Source organism: Furipterus horrens, unplaced genomic scaffold (genome assembly GCF_987537825.1).
Source record: "Furipterus horrens unplaced genomic scaffold, mFurHor1.1.pri manual_scaffold_1, whole genome shotgun sequence".
In the NCBI taxonomy this organism is placed as follows: domain Eukaryota; kingdom Metazoa; phylum Chordata; class Mammalia; order Chiroptera; family Furipteridae; genus Furipterus; species Furipterus horrens.
The window spans coordinates 184,511,572-184,536,236 of NW_028327171.1; the positions used below are offsets into that span (position 1 = coordinate 184,511,572).

Consider the following 24,665-nt stretch of genomic DNA (forward strand, 5'->3'; position numbering starts at 1 on the left):
CTAAGGCCGCTACATTTTTTTTTTACTTCTGCCAACATTCTTTTGGCTGAAGCAAGTCACATAGGCCATGCTCAGTATCAGCAGAGCCAAGGAGTCTATGACACAGACAGAAAGAAGAAAGCATATGTACTGGCTCAAAAATAATAAAATCCTCTACCGTATGTTGCGTAATTGTTCAGGCAGCCTTGTGTTGACGTGATGGAGGTGCAGGACGGAAGTAGCTTCAGTGCCTGTGTACAGAAAACTGTTGCCTTAGAGAGTTGCCAGAACCCACACGTGAGCTCATTCTTTTCTGTGTTAAGTCACTGGCACTAAGCCTATTCTAACAAATACAAAAAAGGGAAAATAATTTCTTGTAACTTAATTATTCTCTTGATGTTGTTATCTGTTTTAATTACTTTTGAAAACCTAGGCACAAAATAGAATATGCTTGAAATATACTTTATGTTTATTTATCTTCCCCGAATCTAATCAATTAATAATGACCAGATTCCATTTGCTAAAGGTAACTTACATTTGACTTATTTCTTGCCTTTTCATTTTTTATTCCTATTAGAGATTCTTAATTATGCTATTAAAATTATTGCTAACATTTATTGAGCACTTGTTGAGTGTTAGAGACTGTTTTAATTATATCTATTGAATCTGAGCATTATAATAATTAGACTTCAGAGGTCAAATAAATTTCCTCTCAGAATTTCTACACAATAGCTTATTGTGTAGATATATGTTCAAAAATTTGCCAACCAATACCAATTAAGTAAACTCAAATTTCTCCTTCTAGCAAACAAAGTTACTGCCAATATATGTTAAACTACCTCCTACTTCACCTGCATTAAGTTGGTAATCTCTTATTTGAGTACTGTTATTTCTGTTTTCTTATGTTTTTCATCAAAATGGTCACTGACTGAAATATAGCATGAGATCCATAACTATTTAGCATGAATATGTAAATCAAATTTTCACTGTTACATATACTACATAGGTTTATCTTCTTATACTCCTACATCTTTCTGAGTCACTCACTTCTTACAGGACAGTATTTAGAACTTTGTCCCAGTTTCACTGAGATATAATTGACATGCATAGCTCTATGAATTTTTATAAAAGTAATCTCGATAACAGTATTCCACAGGAATAAGCGGTGTGTTCACCTACCGGTGCTGCTCCAGTCACAGTGAAAAGAAGCCATAAAGAAAAAGTAAATCCAAAGATACTTCAGAGTTATCAATATAGCCCATCATTTTACATCATTACTATGAAAGATATCAAGAGGCACATTGTCAAGTTTAATTTTCACCTTCTGTTTCTACCATTCTTGGGTGTAGGTGCTAATAAGCAGCCAAAAGGATAAATGGCAGACATATGTAGAAAAAAAGTGAAATGAAATAATTCATGGGAGTGATAACTGGCCCTTGAATACAGATAAGTGAATGAAATGTTGGATAAAATTATAACCAAGAGCACAGTAACTTACTTCTGAAGATAAATCCACTCTCCATGTAAAGATATTTTAACATGATTTTTTTTCTATTAAATAGTACTTGAATCTAAATTTCCCCCCAAATTCCATTATACACAATCTCACCCCACACAGGTACACATGCATGCACAAATGCACACATCATACACACACATAGCCATAGTCATCAGTGGCTTCTCTGACTCACATGTGTCTCATAAAATAGTGGATGAGAGAACAATGAGTATTCCTTATATTAACTGTAGTGACTACTATAGTATTTACTATACAGAGTGAAAAAATTATGAGCATTATCCCCGTAGGTGCTAGGCTATGACTTAAAAATTAATGCTTTATCTATTCTAGCTAGAATAATGAATTAAATATGGCTCTTTTAAGCCTGGAGAATGGGTTCAAGCATAATTCTGTTATAATTAAGTAATAAGGTCATAACTTATGAGCTCTTTTCACTGGGTTCCATAAAATACTACAACAATCGCTCTGTCTCTGCTTAACAGCTTATTCTTCCTGGGAGACCAGTGAGAATGGCAAGAAATAGAGATCGATTAAAAACATAATCTCAGAGACTACATTTGTTCTAGTATTTTAAAAGCATGTGAACAGGACTGGCCCAATAAAAAAAAATGAGTGCATAAAATACAAAATAGGTTGCCTCTTTGATCATTTTCATAAAGTATAATAAAGTAAGTCTAGTCATTTATAAATATTTTATTTTAAATTATTACTTATAAATGGGTTGCTATAAAAATAAAGCCTTGGTGAAGTAGATATTTTAAGTTATCACTGTTTTATCTCCTATTTTCTCCATTTTTAATGTACTATAGATGTTTGAATGTGTATTTTAAAATTGTAAATATATACATACCTTGTACAATATTATTTTGTACATTTTATCTATAGACTATATTTTTAAGAAGATATAATACATCTGCCATGTTTCTGTTTTCACTCAAGTGAACTATCCCTTTTATGAAGTCTCATGACTCTGTGTCCACACTGCTTATAGTAGCCATTTTAATACACTGTAAATGTATAATTTTACATATCTCTCCAACAATGCACCATGTTTCATGAGAGCAGGGAATGTCTTGTGTATTTCATCCCCAAATCCTAATATGGTGCTTATTATACACCATCATCTCTTTGTAAATATGAGTTTTGCATCTGCAGATTTAACCAACCACTGAATTAAAAACATTTAGAAAAAAGTCTTGCATTGTGGCTGATGTTACTAAATAGGTGGACCTACAACAGCTGTATCTATGGTGAACATATACAGACTTTTTTCCCTGTTATTTCTTAAACAATACTGTATGAAAACTTTAAATAGCATTTATATTATATTAAATATTATAAGTAATCTATAGATGACTTAAGTATAGAGGAGGATGTGTGTAGATTATATGCAAATATGTGCCCCTTTATATAATGGATTTGAGCATCTGTGGAAATGTGTTGTATAAAAAGTGATTTTTAAATATATTAAACACATTTGAGTACATAAAATAGAAAATAGGTTGCTTCTCTGATCATTTCCATAAAGTATAATAAAGTAAGTATAGTCATTTATAAATATTTTATTCTAAATTATTACTTTTAATATGGTTGCTATAAAAATAAAACCTTCTTTTCATTGTCAATCTATAATATTTTTAAACAAAACCAGTTATCTAAGATTCTGAAACAAATTAATAATTTCACATTTCTAATGTCACAAGATAGTCTTTTTCTCTTTCTTTTTAAAAATTATGTTAAGAATATATAGATTGAGATCCACTCTGTTAACAAATTTTTAAGTGCACAATAGAGTTATTAAATATAGGCACAATATTGTATAGCAGATGTGTACAATTTATTCATCTTTTCATGATGTATCTAAAATAGTCAAATTAATAAAAACAGAGAATAGAATTTTATACCATGCAATACTTCTCCCAGACAGCTTGGAAACCTTGGATGATCTCTAACAGAACCACTTTCCTTGTAAATGTCCATTCTAGTGTTTATCCTCCTTAAAATATACATGTGGTGCCCTAGACTTTGTGCTTTAGGATAGATCTCTCAAAATGTCCTTTATAATGGTCCATCACAACCATTTTGAAGGAAAAAAATAGAAAATTAAATGTATAATTCCTACATGACATATATCCATTTGTATTTACCACCTTATACGAAGTCCACATTGCTCAATGCTTTCTAACTAGCCTCTCTTTTTGCACTCCTTAGCCCCATTGAACACTGTTCACAAATTCTTTAATCATTATCAACTTTCGATAAAAACTATGTTAATGAACATGAATCACAACAAAATAAAATTTAAATCACCATGTAGCATTTAAATTCTCCATACTCACCTCTACCACTTCTCAACCACGTTCCCCATTTACATATAATAATAATCCTTTCCACCAGTCTCCTTTGAAAGTATTACTTTCTCCTCTATAACTACATAATTAGTGGCTATTCTTTAAGGCCTTTCTCCGTAAAAGTTTTTCCTAGTATCCACACACATTTATGGCAGTTAATGCCAGCCCTATCTATATGGAACTTGTACATGCTTCTTCATATTAAATTGTTTATTTTCTTTTAACTACCAATTTTTTCTAGTCTACATTTCTGAGATTATCAAAAATGAGAATAATATTGCATAACTCCCTATTTTCTCCAGGAGAGAGCACACGTACTGCACAAACATTGTTCATCTAATAAACCATGGGTGATGATTTAATTTAGAATTTGCACAGCATTTTCATAACTTTACAGCAATCATTGTGTAACTGAGGTAAGAGTGCAAAGAACAGAGGTAGTCTTTTAAGACAGATAAATTTGAATTCAAATCCCACTTAACATATATTATATTTATCTGGCCTTGGAATAATTATTATGGTCATATATTTATGTGACCTTGGAATGGTTATTTAGACCCCTGAATTTCTTTCACCTTAAAACAGAGGTAATAATACCAACTTTTAAAAGTCACTGAGAAGTTAAAAGTAAAAAAATAGGCAGCAAAATTAGATTACCCATACATATTTTTGGGTAGTCCCTTGAGTATTTTTCTTAATAGTACTGTCATTATCACATTTTAAAATATTTATAATGTAGAAATGGGGGCTTTTTAATAAAAAATACAATTTTACATTAATTTAGTACGTTGTTAAAAAATTACTTATAGCAATCAGTAGACTAGTATGAAAAAATTTATAAAATGATTAGAGTTCTTTAATTTGGTGACTTTCAGTTATGCAAAAGATTATACTTTATTATTTTGGCATGAAATAATCCTAATTGTTCAACAGCACTTGGGAAGCTGGTCTAAAGAAATTGATTAACTCAGAGTGACTAAAAACCACCCTCTGTGAGTGAAATCTGTCTCACTCAAACTTATATTTATTCTATGTATGTGGCTTCTCAACTGTCACATACATTGTGCAAAAAGCAATAACTTACATTGACATTATGTATACCACGTATGTCTTTGATTCAATTACATCCAACCTCAAGCAATTTTTTTTCTACACTGTATCAATTTAGTTGTTTTTTAACCTTTCCTCATTTCTTCCCTTCAGTCCTCTTTAATTCCAGATGGTTCATCAAGATGTCTTTATTGATGGTTTTGTAATAAAATTTCTCACGGCCAAAGAGAATAGTCCTTTGCTTTTATAAGAGAAAAATCCAACAATAAGCTTGGATGCCAGAGGAACAATTCTTTAATTATATCCAAAGTGATGACTTTTTTTTTTTGTAATCTTTACTTTACTTGAAGATAAATTAATGCTGATGTGAATGAATTTCAGGTCACATTTTCAGTTCTGAGAGGCAGGTCCATGGGGAAGATAAAAAATAACTTATAAATCAGCAGACCTTGATTTAAAACCTAGCTCTGTCATTCATTAATTTTGTGATTTTTGAATAAGTTGCTTAATTTTTTAACCCTAAGACTGCACCTCTATAAAAAATGGGACATAATTGCAATAGCATGCTAGAAAATTAAAATATTGTTTATGGTACAACTGCATTGTCTAGGAACAATTCTCAAGGGACAAAGAATCTGCTGATTTAAATAACTTTCTCAGAAATCAAATTACAGGGCCAAAATTAAATTTTGCTGATAAAATTTTATACATATGTACATATTTACACTATATATATATATAATATATATATATGAGATCACATTTTTATCACCAAATTGAATATAAGTTTTATGTTTTTAGTAAAAATATGTAGAACCCATTAAGTGGAGTAAATTATGGGTTATGGGAAAATGAATCTTAGTGACAAATACATCAAAACAAAAGACTATCTAATTTTAACAGATATATTTGTAATGTGGGTAGGGTTTAAAAAAGCTTATTTTCAAAAGTCTTCAGCACAGAGTTACTATAATTAGTATGCTCCATGCAAGGAATTTGCAATGGCTCATCAACCACATTTGACAAATGGTGATGGTTTGCAGTGAGAATAAACACAATTGTCTTTTATTTGTCATACATGAGTTTAATGGTTGGCTTATCTTCCTTTATTGGAAATCCATTGTAATCTATATATAATGCATATAAAGTGAGTCCAAAAAGTGTTCTCTAATCATAAACATTAAGAACTATACCCTAAGGATTTAAATATATTACAGTGCAAAGTAAGCTGCAGTTTAATCATTAAATGGGATAAGAAGCTTCCAGAAAAATTAAAGCTGGAGTACTGGGGTAAGAGAACAGACACACACTGTGGTAAATAAATATTTGACTCTCAAAATTATATATATATATATATGTGTGTGTGTGTGTATTATATATATATATAATATATATATAGTGATGCAATGTATTAATGCTGAATTTTTTCTTGTCTGTTAATTTGTTTTTGTCAAATGCAAATTCCAAATAAAATTGGGTGAACTATATATATACAGATAGTTTGCTCAAGGTGCAGACGTAAAAAAAGGCAACATTGAAATAATACAAACACCAATATATATGCAGTGATATTATTTATATAATATTAATTTTCAGATTCAAGTCTGAGTTTGAATTCTTCAAGTGATTGGAGAGATTTTAGCTCTAAAATTTGAGGATGGAGCCTATTGTATTATCTCTCATCCATGTTGTCGCCTGGTAGCTCATGTGAGTATAACTCTTGGTATTTCAATAAACTGTAGTGAAGTTTGTAGAGCAGAAAAACCATTGTATTGAAAGCAATGGTAAAAGTGAATTCTAGGTATTGGAAAATGCATTTTAAAAAATGAAAATGTACATCTGATGAACTAATGATGCATAAAGAGAAACTTTCAAGTAAAGCGGCACTTATTATACAAGTTATATAAGTTAAGCACAATTATTGATTTTGGGGGAAATGAATATGTAGAGGGTAATGAAAAAGTTATTTGGAGGTCAGCAGTCTGGTTGAGACAACATGAACTGCAACAAGCCGCTGACTATAAACTTTCCCAAGCGCTGTGTTACTTAACATCTGGCATTTGTAGATTTCTAACTTAGAAAGGATGATTAAAATGTCATTAACTGCACTTGTTCTTCAACAGCTCTTCTTTGCCTACATTCGTCGTTGTCGTCGGCAGCCGTCTGTCTCGAGAGACGATGGTGTAGCTTCTTAAGAGTCTATCTGCACCGCCGAGAATGGCTGTGCAGTCCGACTCAGGAGTGACACGGTATCTGTCTCCTCCCGTGTTGAATCGACATCTTGCGATGACGCTGGAGTGTCCTCTCCAGTGAAGCTGAAGCTACAGAGCCTGGGCAGGGTGATATGGAGGGTCTGCTGTTGCTCATGCAGCAGACCCCCCCTCTCTTCGCAGCTGAGGGATCCAAGGGAAAGACGGAGTCAATACAGCTTGGCTTCAGGTGCGCCGCAGGAGTTGCCGGCGTTGACTACAACGTCAAACCGCCTTAGGGACTCCGGCTCCGGATTTTCTGTCGGGGTTTACTCCCTTAGCCTTTCCCCTGAAGAGGTATGCTGCAAGGCAGCGGAGGTTTTTGAAATCAGAGTTTTCCTTCTCTGATGTGCCCTGACTGGAAGATCGAACCAGCGACACTTAGCTCGCAGGCCGACGCTCAATCCACTGAGCCAAACCAGCCAGGGGATTGCCTACATTACATTTTCTTAAAATGATGTATGACATTGCACGACCAGCCTGCCTTTAGTCTCTCCACTTCCCTTTGCCTCACACTTCAGATCTGCATTACAGAGCTCCGAGAGTCCCCTGGATACAACCCTGCTCTGTGACTCCAAGCCTAATATTAATTTTAAGTGCTTCTTTTTGCACTCATTCCTTCTACCACACCATGAACACAAAATGAGACCTCATTCATATGTTACAGTTTCAAATTCAAGATTCCTTTCCTGACCCTGTTTAGTACTCAAAAACATATGTGTATCTTCACTTATACGTATGTATGTTCCTGTTCTTTCCTTACACATTGACACTTTCAGATTATGTCCTGGTCTCCACTAGACTATGGATTCCTTAGGGTATAGAGAATGCACTTTGTACCTAGCATTTGAAAGTGCTTGTTTAATATTTGTTAGAATTTTGAAAAAAATGAATTTTATTATTCTATCTTTTTCCTTCAATGAGGTTTTGTTTCTTAACTTTGTAGTCATCTTTTATATATTTTTTTACTTACCTTACTTAACTAAATATTATTTAATCATTTAATATTTGCATGGTAACATTTAGAAATAAATTAATATCTTAGTAAATTTAGAGTAATTCTAGTAAAGATGAATCTTATAAAATAGTTACTGAAATTAGAAAACATAATTTTTATTCAAAAATAGTTTGATCACATACTTGATATAATCACAGTTGTATGAAATAGGTTATCAGAATATATATATTTATTACACACATAAGCTTATACATGTGTAATTTTAGTATCTTTCAAAATGCTTTTTTTTCTAAATAGAGTAAGCATTTCCTCTAAGCTAGTGGGTTTTCAACAATAAAAATATGTATAAATATAAATTTTAATTAACTCCCATATAACTATCTTAATTACAAATTGATGAATCCAGATTAGTGAGATTTTGCTAGTGGGATTGTACTACTTTTATGATGTCTTGTGTGCATTTGCTAAAGATTCCTCCAATCCTAAAACTATAAATTTATATTAGAATAAACCCTAGGCATAGAAAATCAATGAGGTTGTTTTAGGGGAAGAATCCATGCCTATGCCATACATTGCATCAGTCAATACTAAGGACAGACTACTGGCAACTCAGTTTTATTGACTTGGAGGCTAGAAGAGAATAGATGATGGTAAAGCCAGTGTGGAGAAGTGGGTCAGACTACAATCAGGCAGAGAAGAAAAACTTACTTCAGATAAACACTGAAACAAAATATAGATTTATATCCCTAGGCATCAAATCTGGGAAATGGCAGGAGCAGACATCATTCTTTCATAAGGTCATCTCAAATGGGATGGTTCTTTCAAGGTCCATGGATCATTCAGTCTGTGATGCAAAGAAGCTGCTTCTGAAGCAGCAATTGATCATGGTTTTTCTGTAGTGGCCATAGTGGCTGAGTGCAGACTACACGTGTACACTGGGTGGAAGAATCCTCAGGCAGCAGATCAGTCACATCTTCACATGCATTAACAGGATAGCAGCATTATATCTGGGTATAAAGTATAGCATACTGTGAAACATAAAAAAGGTACTTCTGAAATTCCCAAAGAAGGTAATGTTTAGTTTACATACCTGTCACACAATCTTCTTAAAAGTTGGTTTTTCATAAATATATGAACAAAATTCATAATTTTATGTATTAAATGAATACAAAAGATTAAGATAGTTTTTACTAGTCGACTTCCACAAACTTAAACTGTACCACAAACTGTTTCCTCTGAAAGAATTCTGGCTTGATTTTTTACGTAAACTGGTGTGTACACATAAAATGCCTTATATACAAGTTCATCAAAGGAAGGAAGTTTATATTAGGAACCTCTGAATCTCAGACATGATAATCTCATAGTCTAAGAATAGTGTATCTGTAATCAATTTTAAACTATGAAAACAATTGTGGTTGAATTGTCAGTAAAACCTATGGGGAAATAATTGTTTCTCTTATGCATTTTTAAAAAGACTTAGGTTTAAGTGCTGGTCACATTATGTGTGTACAAAATGTATATGAGAAAGTGGTTAGTTAAATTGAGCATATAGTCACTACTTTACAAGTATAAATACATTACAATATTTGCAGTTACATTTGTGTGGAATTATCCATAATTAATATTTCTACTCATTTATGGACTATTAAATACTTGATGGAAAGTTTGAAGCAGAAGACTTTACACCAAAATTTTAGCAGCCTTTGTCAACAGAGAAATGAAGACAAATGTATTTCTGAAATTATATATGTGCACTATAAAACAAAGTTACAAAAAAATAATATCTGAATTTTATTCTATTTTAATGTTATGATTATTATCTCTTCTTTGTATTAGGTAAGAGAGAAAATGGTACCTTAAACATTTAATAAAAGTATAATGCATATATATTGAGAGTCTATGAGATTCAAAGCTTTGGATGGCCGCAGTAGTAGATTTAGACCAAAAATATACAGTTACTATTTTATAGAAGCTTGATGACTAGTAAGATATGTAAACTATTTTTCCAAAATTATCATAAGATAAATATAGAGAAGTTTTGTTTAAATAAATTAAAGAGAGGGTTAAAATCAAAGTATAGCAAAACTGTACCTCTTGGTAGAAATAAAGGAAAGTGAAATTTTAAACTTCAACATGAGTAAAGGGTACTATAGTCTTCAAAATCAATTTAATTACAGAGGATGACAACAATTCTGGGAAATATAGTTATTTAGTTATGGTTGAAGTACAGGGGCATAGGAAAGAAATTTGGTAACAAATCTGGGAATATTCAAGTATATTTTTGATCATTAGAAAACATTTTTTAATGGAGAAATATTTTTTGAGCAGTGAAATTTAATATTCAGTTTTGGGCTTTGGAAAGTGGTCTCTGATAGCAAAGTAATCTGCAGAGAAAAAAAAATCCGGAAAATGTGAAGTCAGAATTTCATTACTACTATACAGGTAATAAAATGAAAGGATCAGAAATGAGCTGGTAAGGAGAAACTGTAGAACTTGTAGGAATGAAGATAGAAGGATTAATCAAAAATATATCACAGTGATTATTAAATGATTTAGGAGAAAAAGAAAGTATAATTTTAAAGTGAATATAAGTACTGATCTTGGTTTTTCAGTGGTTGGAATGGCAAAATCAGTCCTGGAAAGAATCAGGATTAGTGTTAGCTACATGGAAAAAACACCCAGGGAGACTTAGCATTAGCAGCTGAAGTTAAAAATGGGTGCCTGGGGAGGATGAGTACTGTCTTCAGTTTTCATTCATATAATCAGTATTTTCTTTTTTAAAACATTTTCTTCACATTATTTACAGGAACACATTACCTCCAGAATTGTTCTCACCTCTCTGGCAGCTAACTCAGAATATCTTTTCTTACTTCCTCCTCGTAAGGAAGTTTGAGATGTACATTACTCAAGGTTTTTGTCTGATAAACGGAAGCTGACTAGAAAATGTCTCAAAGATTCCCTGCACGCCCCTGCCACAAATCTGTGATTTTTGAAACTACTTTTGAAAACTATTCTGGCAATAGCTTGGCTTCCTTGTTCTCACCCTGCCACCCACTTCACCCCTAGTTCCATCCGAGCAGGCCTGGCCTGGTTCCAACCCATCACAGATGGTCGGGTCCTGGACTCCAGTCACAGCGCCTTTTGGTTGTTCTTGTCCTAAGCTTGGTAGCTACCCTACTGCCGCTGATTGCAAGGACCCCATTTTGCTGTCTTGTCAACTGTACAACTATTTTTTTTCCTGTTAAGTGACTTCTGTTAAAAATAGGTTGAGTGGTTTCTGAAATTTTTCCAAAATGTGTGAAACTATTTTCATCAAGGGCTATGCCACCTGTCATGAGAAAACACAAGTTAAATCTTACAGAAAAGCAACAAAAATGTGATATACTGTTTAGAATTAAAGATGCTTGAATGCTAGTTATCCAATCTGCTTATTTCACAAAGGATGAGACTGAGGTAATGAGAGTTCTATTTGCAATTATAGAATACATCTTTGCCATCTGTCAGAGAATTTTTCTACATTGGATATGTATTGATTGAGAGTAGCAGAATTCAATAATTGGGGAGGTCATTTCTGAAAAGGCAGTTTTATTTCTAGGCTTTGGGTGGGGGCGTGAAGCTAATATTGGTAAAAAGAAGTTGTTCATAAAAATGTTTCGTTTTTTTGTACAGTACCATATAGGGAAAATTAAGATCTCAATTTTAATAGTTTAAAAATGTAAATAGTTAAATAAACAAAAAATGATGACTTAACCAGCCAAAGCCTTGTGTGTACATACAGTTCTGTTGAAATTTATAGTTAATGGCTATATAAAATTTCAATATCTGGCAATTTCATTGGAATCTCATTAAATTTATGCTACAGAATAGCTTGGCTGGAAGTGAAGACCAGCAGGTGCTATTACAGTCATTTTTCACCACGAAATTACATCCTATGTATAATGGCAGTTTAGTCAGAAGGAGTGTATTGACTCTGTAACCAAAAATTCTGTTAAAGCCATTATGGAGGTTGTAATTTTGTATTCAGAGAATCTTTAATAGTGATTATTGACTCGTATAAATGTAGTCATTATAAGCTACAAAGATTTCTTTGTCATTATAGTTATAGTTTATAAAAAGTAAAAAAAGAAATACTGTACAAGGAATTAAAATAAGTGTTATCGTCTATAGCTCTAAAAATTAGCAGATATAGCAACTTGAGTAAGGCATTTTAATTCTCTGATTACCACCACCTTACCTATGAATTGGGCTAAGATCTATTTTTAAAACCTCACAGAGCTGGTGCAACTATAAATAAAAATACTTTTTTACATTATATATAGGATTACACATGAACTACATATATAGTTGTATATCTTATATATATTAAATAGTATATGATAGAAACTACATAGAAATTTTGGAGATATTACTAGTGTTACTTTTTAAAGTTTCCACTGTATTTAATAAATAGGTGTGGTAACTATAAGGTTGAAGTAAAAAAAAAATTTAGTTACTAATTATAAATTTCTATGGTTTTTGAGCATGCTCTATGGAAGAACTTTAATTGACTTGTGTTAATTTTTGATTTCCTTTATTAACATAAGTAAATAAATAGAATTATGTGAGACAACTAAAAGGATGAGTGACTCTTGAAATAATGAATTATTTTGAAAAGTCAGAATCAGATTTATGAGAAGATAACTGAATTACACTCATATACTCACTAGTTTCATCCAAACCTGCTTTGCATGATTTGAGGAGTTAATAGCTTGTTAGAACATAGATTTAAAAATCTCATTGTTATAGGTGATTTTATATTTGGTTGCACATTCTCTAATGTGGTATTTAAGCCATCATAAGATAGTGAGGTTCTGAGCCCATATATTTTAAACTGGTTATATACAGTTATTACTAGACATTTAATATGTTTGATACTGACACCTTAAAATCTCATGTTCTTCTTAACTTCTTTTATAAATTTGCATTTATTTAAATGATAAAATTAATATGTATTAATGAATTATAATATATAAAATTCTTTTACATATTAGAGCTGAAGATGAGGTTGCATTTCATGATAACTGTGCAAAAAATATATTGTAGAAAACTGTTTCTATTTTTACACAATGAAGCTACAGTGTAAAAATTTAGAGGGTATTTAGAAAAGAAAACCCATCATCATATGCTCCCTCATTATATCCTTTAACAGTATGGATTCATGAGAATATAGATTAATAAGGGGCTCAATTTGATGACCAATTTAAAAGCCCCAAATTAGAAAAACTGCCATGCCTCTGTGCTTTTGCTCCAACAATGTACAATGTTTCATTTTCTAGGTTTACTGTTTTCTAACTTTTTTTTCTCTAAAGTAAGGAATAAAATACAAAGAAAGGAAAAAAAGGATGCAGGTAAATGTGAAAAGGCAGGTCTATACTGTAATGCTTAAAAGGTATTAACAAATGTATTGTAGCAGTTTCTAACATGCAGGCTCTTTTAGCCAAATAAAATATAGTTGGGCACATTTAAGGTATGTATTCTTTGAGATGCCCCAACATGACCCCAGAAGTTGCCCTGATACATTTACTATGATCATGTTCAAATTTTGAAATGTTCTTTAGTAGTGATTTTCAACCTTTCTCATATCATGGCACACAAAATGATTACTAAAATTCTGTCACACCAACAAAATATATGATTGACAATCTGACAAAAATAAGGTATATTTTTAATTGATTTACAGAAAATATATGAGTAATCATCTACCCTTTTTGCTCCAAAGTGACTTTTTAAACAAATCAGGTGCCTACATTTGTATATAAGAATTTCTGATACCAAGAATTAACTAATCAGATGCAACCTTATTATGCAACATGATCAATAATATGCAACTCTATTTTGACCTATATATTTATGGTTCAAGACCAGACATTCACACCAGGTGACTATTGCTGTGTTGACTGTTGTCATTTTTCAATTTGACAATCCAAGGGAAAAGAGTCAGTGCATCTGACTACATAGTCAGGTATTGCATGTTTTAAAAATTCTTGAGACACACTGGTTGAAATTTGCTGCACTATAGTAGGATAACACAGTAAAATTAGTAGAATTATATATGTGTTTTTCTTTTTCAATGGACTATGGTATCGCACCTCAAAAAGAAAAAGTCATTTTCAAGTAAATAATGACATTAAGCAACTGTCCTGCCTGATCTTATAGTGATGATATAGATTCAGAATGCACTCAGATTCCACCCCAAAATAATTCATGTGTTGGGAAAGTGAATAATTCATAATTGCATAAATTTAGCATAGCAAACCAAAACCAAGTTTTGTTTTAGTATGTTTATTCTCCTAGAACTGGATATTAATTGTTTGCCTATTCTGAGAGGAGTATTGATATTTAAGCCAACTGTTTACTTTTCCTTTTATACATTTGAATTTACAATTACATTATTAATGATCTCTTTCAAGTTTACAGAGAACATTTCATTTGCATATTTTGGGTGGAAACTAGTGATAAATAATAGGTTCTAAAAACTTTATAATTGTATTTAAAACTATATTATTTCTTCAAACTAATAGTTTGAAGATACAATAATGACATTTTGGTTGTAATTTTATGTATAGCAACAATGAGTACATGAAATCATAGAATCGGTCTTTTTAGTTTGCATTTTACTTGGACGTTTTAAATATAAAAACTATTATCAGGTAATGTTGGTAACTTTTTAAAGGCAAATAGTCAATTAGCTCCTGCAAAAACAACAGATATATTGGTATTATTGAATATGTATATACACACACTTCTGGTTAGTAAATCAATTTTATTATTAATTTGTTTTTTCATCATTTATTTATTTAACAAGTACATATTAAATTTTTTCATGCTTATGCTTACTCAGGTCACACATTGTACTTGATAATGAGAATTTTGTTTTGACTAAAACAAAGAAATGCTCCTGCCCTCATGCACAATAGGTCTTATTGGAGAGCAGGCAGTAGGTAATGACACTCTGAAAAAAAATAAAGTAGAGGAAAAGTGTAGGGAGTGAGGTTGTGGAGTGTCAAAGTGGTAAAGCTTGAGGAGATGACAGTATAAACATTTAATATAATAAATAATGGCAGATAATTTTCACTCATCGCTAAAGAGAGTAACAAACTAATAACAGAACAATAGTCATTCAAACCTATGACTAAGTCCACAAGGAATCAACAGCTACACTTGGACGAATTTTGAGCAATTAATCTTATTTCTACCTTTGGAAGCAAATTGATTAAAATCTTAGTGTTATAGATTATGTCATTTTGTTTATAAAATCAGGCAATTTCCTTTAATATATATATTTTCACTGCCATTGAGTTGGTAAAAAACAAAATCTTTTCAAAAGGGATTTTCCTCATTTTACTCACCCAGTTTAAATTATGTATAATATTGTAATCTGTAATATTTTAAAAATCAAAATTATTGATTCTCTAAGACAAATTGAAATTATGAGGTTATATCAATTTCCCAATGAAAATTCTAGTCAATAGGTGTACTTCTTTATCACTTTTATAAATTGGCGGAGAGATTGTAGCTATTAGGTAGAGGACAACTAAGCTCACTGGAAAAATAAATAAATTACTTGTATAAATACCCAGTTTTTATACTAATATTTATGGTCATTTGGGGTAAAAAATGTAAAATTTTTGGTCCACGGTTTCATTATATTTTGAAATGAGGAGAATGTCTTAGATTAGAAATTTGTATTTATTAAATATAATTTTTTGAAATTAAATTGCCGAAATACTAATGTATAACCTAGACACAGCATGTATGCTTTAGATAGAGAGACCAGAATCACCCTGAATTTATCTTTTCAAAGTGCCTTCCTCATTTCAATAAAAAATGTTGGGAAATTTTATGATATTTGCCCTGAAAAATCTTTTAACACATGTATGACAATTTTTTTATTTATATTTCAATAGGTAGCATACATGCTGGTTAATATTTCTATAATTATAGTCTGAAATTTGATTTAACTAATTTTATCTAAACAAATGTTATTTCTTAATTGTATCTTAGTAAAGGAATAAGGCATATATAATAAAGTTTAAAAAATATTCTATAACTAATGTATTATAAGGATAAATAGGGTTCAAGACATAAGTATGAATATTTAAGAATTGTATAATAAAAGTCTTAAGTTTTACTGTATTTAATAAGTTAATACTTTTGAAATATATTGAATCACAGATGAGAATACTAAATAGAAATATAGGTATAAAATTTTCACAAAGAACAACTGTTTTAGGCATTGTTTTCATTTCTAAAAAGACAATGAATAAAAGCTTTTTTATACTTTAATTTTTTTTCCAGAATATTTGAGACAATATGTCGTTATCAGAATACCATAAACAGCATTTATATAGGCTAAATCATTGTATAATTATTAACAAGCTAGTAATTTTAGCAAATGAATAAATCATATTAATTTCCATTGAGGAAATAGACTTAATTGTGGTTTGCAATGCAGAGAAACAAGGATCACTAGATGCCCCCTGTTATTTATAGTGACCAAATTGTTCTTTAATGATGAAACTGATGATGCAATTGACTGCTTACAAAAACATGAATACATTAAATGCAGTATGTTGATCTATTTATACAAGGACTGTCATTTTTAAGTTAGAAAAATAATTAAAATGTGACTGAAAATCTTTGTTTTCCCTGCAATTTATATATTTTTAAATTTTAATTTTAGTCTGACACAGACCTTAATTATTTCATTGTCTTATATATATATATGTTTTATGAATTGCATTTTGTATAAAAATGCATTTATGTTATTATTCTTTTAAAAACTATTTTTTTTAAAACTATTCCTCAGAATCCATAGAACATTATTGAACTCCAATTTTCCTTTTGCTTATAAGCACAAAAACACTAAACTGGAAATATGCAATGTAGTTAATTTTTTATTTGAATACAGATTACTATTATCATATTTAATTTAAAAATGTTAAGGGAAACATAACAGAAATTATAAAATTTTCAAAACTGTGCACATGTCCTTGGGGCAATAGAGAGAGCTATGAACTTCAGACTTGTAGGTCAAAAAGTCAATAATGGCACATATTGCCTCTAAACTCCGTCGTCGGCAGCCGTCCATCTCGAGAGACGATGGTGTAGCTTCTTAAGAGTCTATCTGCACCGCCGAGAATGGCTGTGCAATCCGACTCGGGAGTGACACGGTATCTGTCTCCTCCCGTGTTGAATCGACATCTTGCGATGACGCTGGAGTGTCCTCTCCAGTGAAGCTGAAGCTACAGAGCCTGGGCAGGGTGATATGGAGGGTCTGCTGTTGCCCATGCAGCAGACCCCCCCTCTCTTCGCAGCTGAAGGGTCCAAGGGAAAGACGGAGTCGATACAGCTTGGCTTCAGGTGCGCCGCAGGAGTTGCCGGTGTTGACTACAACGTCAAACCGCCTTAGGGACTCCGGCTCCGGATTTTCTGTCGGGGTTTACTCCCTTAGCCTTTCCCCTGAAGAGGTATGCCGCAAGGCAGTGGAGGTTTTTTGGAGTCAGAGTTTTCCTTCTCTGATGTACCCTGACTGGAAGATCGAACCAGCGACACTTAGCTCGCAGGCCGACGCTCAATCCACTGAGCTAAACCAGCCAGGGCGTACACAAGTAATATGGCAGTGTGAATATATTGAGAAAAAGAAATGTTTTCCTTCAGCCTACTACATCATTCCTTTATTATTGGAGGAGAGATAAGATGGAAAAGAGTGAATGAGAGAAGGATGAAAGAAAAAAAGAGCTTAAAAGAGAAGAATAAAGGAAAGGAGAGAAGGAGGAGGAGAGAAATATAAGGAAGAAGGAAGGGAGGAGAAAGGGAAGAAGGAGAGGCAAAGGAGGAGGCGGGATGAAGAGCTGGAGGGTGGGAGAGAGAAATGAAGGGTGTTTCAGTGATAAATTGCCTTCATCTGAATTTGAACCATTTTACTGGTGACCATGAATAAACTCTCACAAGTCACTTCCTACATATTAACTTAAACAGCTTGACGAAACATGACAGGTTTGATCTTCCCACTTGCTATGTAGGTATTTTCAAAAAGAGAATTGATGTCACTAGTTCAAACTCTACTTATGCAAGCTGAAGAGAAATGGCAGCTTGGCATAAAATCAGACACGGTTAATGACATTGAAGCTGGTGGGCTAACGAATGTGGGCAGGGTAATCTTAAAACAGCTCCTTGGAAGGCTAGCTGCTGAAATGTTAGGTAAAGTGATTCATTTGCTAAAACGGAAAATAAACTATACATTATAATTAAGAAAAGAAAACAGCCTTTACAAAATAGATTCTCTCTTAATTTGCAAATCCCTGGCTTTCAGAACCAAAATAAACTCTTCCTAAATAGACTTTTATCTTATGACTTTAGCATTTACCAAACTGAGATGATTAGGTTCAATTTTTTCTCTAGTCTATAAAATGTGCGGTCTTTAATTTGACCTTTAGCTGACTTTGCCACAACATAGAAAACAATAAAAAATAGCTTGGTGATTTACTTAAATAAATGCATATTTTATCATTCTGTTTAAACCAGCACACTCTAATGTTTAGAATGCTTCACTAGTATATATTTGAAGATAATAGGACAGATCTATACAGATGATATTGAACATTCAATTGTACCAATGCAGGACACTTCTGCTAACTATGCTTAATCACAACTAAGTAGGTTAGTTGAGTTTATTCTGTTATAAATTATATGCTGTTTCTTCATTTTTATATTAAAAAGGAAATATTTCACAGACATTTTAGCCATGTGAACTAAAATCATTAATGTAAAGTTTATTTAAAATAGACAAAAGCAGGTTGGAATCTCATAAATTTAGCTTACTTTACATTTAGAAGTACTTGTTCATCTACTCAAAGATACTGCTTTTCTGTATTTTAGCTTTTGGGTGTTAACATCTATTAAAAGAAGGGCAATACTCACTGTGAAATAACAGAAGCAACTCATTAATAGGAAAACTATGTCTTTAAGGAAAAATTCTTTTTGTGTCACTCTGCATAACATGATAAGAAACAAGCATAAGAATTTTTTTTTCAATCCATGACTGTCATATATGACAATCATTTCCCCTAACCAATTTTATTCTGCCACTGCTAACTAAGCCCAGTATTATTAATCATGTTAAAACTAATATATATTTTTAAAGGAGTCAGATTAAAGAATATAAGTTATAGCACTATATCCCTTTACTACTAAAGTCTGCATTGATAAATTGATATTTGCAATTGTCTCCAATGTAACAAAATTTGTCAGAGGGAAGACTTGATAGAGCCTTTGATTTAAATAGCCTTTAAGGCATATTTTCTCTACATATATGAATATTCACTTTGAGAATTCCAAGAGAGACTTTAGTGACCACAGATACGCAATAATTTAGTGTTTTCAATGTTTTTCAGAAAGGTCTAATACTGTATACCAATACATTAGCTAATCTCCAGCTTGAATTGAATAAGAATTTCTAAAATACATGCACACCAAATTTTCTAGTTCATATTCTGGTAGAAATATACTTTCACCAAGTTTTTCTAATCATTAAGGACACTGTATGCTAAAGCCCAGAAAACTTAAGTTTCTCAGAATAGTTTTTGAATGATTGAATATAATCTACCTATTCCATTCCATTCCAATTCTTGAATTTATTGTCATTTAATTTTCAACAAGGATGCAAACAGTTCAATGGAGGTAGAATAATCTTTTCAACAAGTGATGCCTGGAGAAGTGGATATCCACATATAAAATAATGCGTTTGAATCCCTATCTTGAACCATACATAAAAAGTAATTCAACCCTGATCATTGACCTAAAGGAAAATATAAAATTCTTAGAAGGAAACTTAGGTGTAAATTTCATGACCTTGGGTCAGGGAAAGTTTTCTTCATATCACACACACACACACACACACACACACACTGACACACACACACACAAACAAAACAATTAATAAAAGAGAAAGAAAGATAAATTGCACTTCACCAAAATGAAAATTTGTGGCTTCAAAGGACAAATACCAAAAAATTTGAAATAACTCAACATTTGAGGAAATATCTGCATCTGATAAGAGATTTGTAGGCAGAATATGTAAAGAACTTTTGCCCTCAACAGTAAAAACACAAATAGTTAAATTAAAAATGACAAGAAAATTAGAATCTGCATTTCTCCAAAGATGATATACAAATAAAAAACGAGGAATGAAAAAATACTCAACTCTTCTATCCATTTGAGAAATGCAATTCAAAATGACAGAGATATCACTTCACACCTACTGGAATAGATATCATCAAAAAGGCAATCTTAAATTCCTACATTTATTTGGAAATGTGAAATGGTATAGACTTCACTGGAAAATAGTTTGGCAGTTTCTAAAAAATTTAAACATAGAATTACAGAGAGACACAAAACTTTGACTCCTAGGTACATATCCAAGAGCAATGAAAATATATATCCACACAAAAACTTGTACATGAATGTTTATAACAGCATTATTCATGTTAACCAAAAAGTGATAACAACCCTTGACACCCATCAACTGATGAGTAATAAAAACAGTAGTATATCAATACAATAGAATATGATTTTGTGATAAAAGTGATGAAGTGCTTACACTTACTACAACATAAATGAACCAAGAAAACTACATTAAATCAAAGAAGCCAGCCACAAGACTGCAGATCGCAGGATTCTCAATACATGAAATGTCCAGAATAACAAAACCTATACATGAAGAAATTAAAATAACGATTCTCTCAGGATACTAGGAGCTTTAATATTGTGACTTCTATTTAATGCTAGCTTGTACTACAATAACTAAGAGGCAACAAATTTGTAAATTATACTGTATGCTTATTCTTTTCATTTTCTTTAATTTTTCACACAATGCCAGATTGAATGAGCTCTTTCTGTCTAATTGACAAATGTAGCAGTTTACTGGGCCAAGTGTTTAGAGAGTTGCAATGAGAAATTTTTAACTTCAGTGTCAAGATCACATTGCTGCTCTAGGCTACTCACCTCTTTTCAATGGCACTGTCACTCCAAGAGTCACCTACCTTTTGGATGTGCAAACTTCTTACCAGAAAAAAAGTGCTTGGAATTCTCACAGCTGGTCAAAAGGGAAAAAGTATCTCAATATTATGCATATAAGACATGCACTTTCTCTTCCGACACAGTTGATTTACACCTTCTTAATCGCCACTCTTGTTACATGGTACAGGAGACCAAGGACTGTGTTTAAATCATTTCCAGACAGAGCACATTCACAATATGATTTTGGCAACACATTTGAACAAAATTGATGTGATGTTTATTGTCCTATTGACTCACAAGCTTTTCTTGTTTTTACTCATCCATACATGTTCTTTAGCTTACTTGACGCCTTGCCATACAATTTTTCTAACAAATATATGTATAATCTGTCTGCAAAATCCATGTTCTCACTTGCCAAATTATTACATTGTATATTATTTATGTTATTAATTTTTTCCAATATGGCATTTCCGTTCTTATTTTTCAATATTATTTTAAAAAGTAATGGTATTATTAACTAAAAAACAAGCAGTTAGCGAATGCACTAATCTACACAGCCAAGAAATCAAAGAAATTTGATATTCACCCTGAACTTTCCTCATAATTTTACATAGGAAGAAAGTCGTATTCTTTGTCTTCGGGCTTCAACTGTCCACTTTATAATGCTAATATCAACAGGCACAACAATAAAATAACAGTTTTATCTTCAGCAGCTTCTGAAGACTGAGATACATTTTACTGGCAGTAGTCCTCATATTTTCAGGGTCAAGTTTAAACTATGTCACAGACCCCTTGCCCTTGGTTGGCAGAATCCTTCCTGCTTATCCCTTTTGTTATATGGGCTAAGGTTGTCATTCTATGTATGTGCTTCATTTTTCTGTTTCTTAGCATGCTTATTTCTCTCTAACACTGTAACTTTCTGATGAACTTCAGCACTGGTGGTAAGAAAAATAAAATCTGTCTTCCTCTGTACACAGTGCAGTCTAGAATTTTTGTCTTTTATTGGGGTACAATTTTCAAGTGTGTAACTCCGTAAAACATCATCTTCACACTGCATCATGCATTCATCTCCCCAGGCAAAGTCTATTTCTGTCCTTATTTCCCTGCTTTGCCCAACTCCACCCGACCTATATCCCACCAGCCTTTATTTTACCTCTGGCTATCACCACACTGTTGTTCGTATCTGTGTAAAAAAAAAAAAAAAAAAAAAAAAAATATATATATATATATATATATATATATATATATATATATATATATATTTTCTTAGCCCTGGCTGGTTTGGCTCAGTGGATTGAGCGTCGGCCTGCGAGCTAAGTGTCGCTGGTTCGATCTTCCAGTCAGGGTACATCAGAGAAGGAAAACTCTGACTCCAAAAAACCTCCGCTGCCTTGCGGCATACCTCTTCAGGGGAAAGGCTAAGGGAGTAAACCCCGACAGAAAATCCGGAGCCGGAGTCCCTAAGGCGGTTTGACGTTGTAGTCAACACCGGCAACTCCTGCGGCGCACCTGAAGCCAAGCTGTATTGACTCCGTCTTTCCCTTGGACCCTTCAGCTGCGAAGAGAGGGGGGGTCTGCTGCATGGGCAACAGCAGACCCTCCATATCACCCTGCCCAGGCTCTGTAGCTTCAGCTTCACTGGAGAGGACACTCCAGCGTCATCGCAAGATGTCGATTCAACACGGGAGGAGACAGATACCGTGTCACTCCCGAGTCGGACTGCACAGCCATTCTCGGCGGTGCAGATAGACACTTAAGAAGCTACACCATCATCTCTCGAGATGGACGGCTGCCGACTCGATATATATTTGCTTAAGTCTTTTAGTTTCTTTCATCCAGTCCTCCAATTTCCTCCCCTCTGACAGCTGTCAGTCTGTTTCATGTATCCATCCCTCTGTTTCTATTTTGTTCTTAGTTCATTTTGTTCATTCACATATGTGAGGTCATATAATATTTTTCTCTCACAGGCTTATTTCACTTAGCATTATAATCTCTCCTTTTTATGGCTGAGTAGTATTCCATCGTGTAAATGTACCACATCTTTTTTTTTTTTTTATCCATTTTACTGATAGACACTTTGGCTGTTTCCAGATCTTGGCTGTTGTAAATAATTCTGAAATAAACATAGGGGTGCATATATTCTTTCAAATTAGTGTTTGGGGTTTCTTAGGATATTCCCAAAAGTGGGAACACTGGGTCAAAGGCAGTTCTATATTTAATTTTTTAAAGAAGTTCCATACTGTTTTCCACAGTGGCTGCATCAATCTGAATTCCCACCAACAGCGCATGAGGATTCACCTTTCTTTACATCCTCACCAGCACTTGTTCGTTGATTTGTTGAAGATGATTGTTCTTATTCTTGAGGGGCTCTAGATTCTTTGAAAGAGTTTCCCTGAAGTTGTGAGGATGATCTTTTGCAGCTGAAGGCTCAGACTATGATGTGAGAGGACAATGGAAATAAGGGCTCTAATTTAGGAAATGTTTTAAAAAATTTAAAACCTAGAAACTTATTCAGACTGGTTTACCCAATGAGAAAAGTTGGGTATACCCAAGGCAGAGATAGAGCTCACAATGGCAGCATGCTCAGTAAGTTCCATCTTTCTAGTATATTCCACTTGTAAACTCTTTCCTGTTTTATAGGTTAGTAATCCAAGTTATAGAGAGGATAGGTAATTTGTTTCGGGTTAGGCAGCAAACAGGTGGTCAAGGCAGAATATGAATTCTGACAGCTGCCTGCTCCAGATCACGATATTAATCGCTTTTTAACTTTTTATTGTAACTGAAACGCATGTTGTCCACCTATCTCAGTAAAAGTCAAGCTTTTGAGACAGTGGGTGGGAAGGAAATAGGTTTGCTCCAATGCTGCACCCTGGCACAATGGTGGACTCCTGTCTCAAAGATCATTCCCTTTCCTGCTCACGCCCACAGTTCTTAGAGGGACAGTGAGTGGAAGGCTTTCTTTCTAACCAATTATCTTGCTTGCTTTTGGTGTGCTTAGGCCCTGTGCATTCATCTTTCTAGCTTTTGGAGTGCAGGAAACATGTCCATTCATTTTTCTGGCATTGGTACCCTCAGTATAAGAACCACCCTCTGCAATATCTTAGCCAATGAGGGAAACTCCCTGGCACTCCATGACTGTCTATGGAGTTATGGCAAAAATCAGATAGCAAAAGAGAGTAAGAAGGAGATACTTGTATGCGGCCCAGCACTGATAAGACTGAAAATTACTTTAGATAGAAATTGTGATTATTAAAACAGAGAATTCTACATCACATGTCTATGAAAAAGGAGAAAGACGAAATAATTTATCATCCAAACCTGGGCACATTTGAGAATAATAAAGAGCACTATTAATATTTATGTGCTGAAACTGTAGGCTTAATTCAGGGCCGTCTCAGACAATCTGGACATAAGATCACTTGATGTATAAATGTATAAATGCCTTTCTCCATGTCTCAGGTGCTTAAAACAGGGCCTTAGTAGGTGATTGCTATGCTGAT

General features: G+C 33.0%; 1 long non-coding RNA gene across 1 annotated transcript in view; it reads right to left on the reverse strand.

Moving 5' to 3' along the window:
• Positions 1-8,624: 8,624 nt before the first annotated feature.
• Positions 8,625-24,665, reverse strand: part of LOC150022421 (uncharacterized) — a 33,405-nt gene continuing 17,364 nt past the window's right edge. Inside the window, exons 3-4 of the long non-coding RNA XR_016509598.1 lie at positions 21,189-21,241; positions 8,625-9,113 (exon numbers count right to left, since the gene is read on the reverse strand). This is a non-coding gene — a long non-coding RNA (uncharacterized LOC150022421). The remainder of the gene's footprint in view (positions 9,114-21,188; positions 21,242-24,665) is intronic.